This window comes from Schistocerca americana, chromosome 7, assembly GCF_021461395.2.
Source record: "Schistocerca americana isolate TAMUIC-IGC-003095 chromosome 7, iqSchAmer2.1, whole genome shotgun sequence".
Lineage (NCBI taxonomy): Eukaryota > Metazoa > Arthropoda > Insecta > Orthoptera > Acrididae > Schistocerca > Schistocerca americana.
The window spans coordinates 119,850,340-119,851,606 of record NC_060125.1 but is presented as its reverse complement, the minus strand read 5'-3'; positions in this window follow the sequence as shown (position 1 = coordinate 119,851,606).

Here is a 1,267-nt window from a genome sequence, read left to right as displayed (position 1 = left end):
TTTTCCTATTCATCTGCATTAATTTACATTTATCTATATTTAGAGTTAGGTGCCATTCTTTACACCAATCACAAATCCTGTCCAAGTCATCTTGTATCCTCCTACAGTCACTCAACGACTGTCACTCAACGACGACACCTTCCCATACACTGCATGGGGGCTTAATTAAAATGCAATAATTTTAGTAGCTGTATGTCCGGTTACGAAGTCTCGTAACCGGTTGGCCCTGAGATGTAATCTGGCACGGTTCTTTCTCAATACGACAAGATTTTTACAATGAACTAATTGAAAAACCAGAAACACTATAATTGTGCATAGAAACCAGAATTACAAGTCTAATAGGAGGTGCATTCAAGTTCTAAGGCCTCCGATTTTTTTTTCTGATTAACTACTCACCCGAAATCGATGAAACTGGCGTTACTTCTCGACGTAATCGCCCTGCAGACGTACACATTTTTCACAATGCTGACGCCATAATCCCATGGCAGCGGTGAAGGCTTCTTTAGGAGTCTGTTTTGACCACCGGAAAATCGCTGAGGCAATAGCAGCACGGCTGATGAATGTGCGGCCACGGAAAGTGTCTTTCATTGTTGGAAAAAGCCAAAAGTCACTAGGAGCCAGGTCAGGTGAGTAGGGTGCATGAGGAATCACTTCAAAGTTGTTATCACGAAGAAACTGTTGCGTAACGTTAGCTCGATGTGCGGGTGCGTTGTCTTGGTGAAACAGCACACACGCAGCCCTTCCTGGACGTTTTTGTTGCAGTGCAGGAAGGAATTTGTTCTTCAAAACATTTTAGTAGGATGCACCTGTTACCGTAGTGCCCTTTGGAACGGAATGGGTAAGGATTACGCCCTCGCTGTCCCAGAACATGGACACCATCATTTTTTCAGCACTGGCGGTTACCCGAAATTTTTTTGGTGGCGGTGAATCTGTGTGCTTCCATTGGGCTGACTGGCGCTTTGTTTCTGGATTGAAAAATGGCATCCACGACTCATCCATTGTCACAACTGACGAAAAGAAAGTCCCATTCATGCTGTCGTTGGGCACCAACATTGCTTGGCAACATGCCACACGGGCAGCCATGTGGTCGTCTGTCAGCATTCGTGGCACCCACCTGGATGACACATTTCGCATTTTCAGGTCGTCATGAAGGATTGTGTGCACAGAACCCACAGAAATGCCAACTCTGGAGGCGATCTTTTCAACAGTCATCCCCCAAAACAATTCTCTCCACTTTCTCGATCATGTCATCAGACCGGCTTGTGCG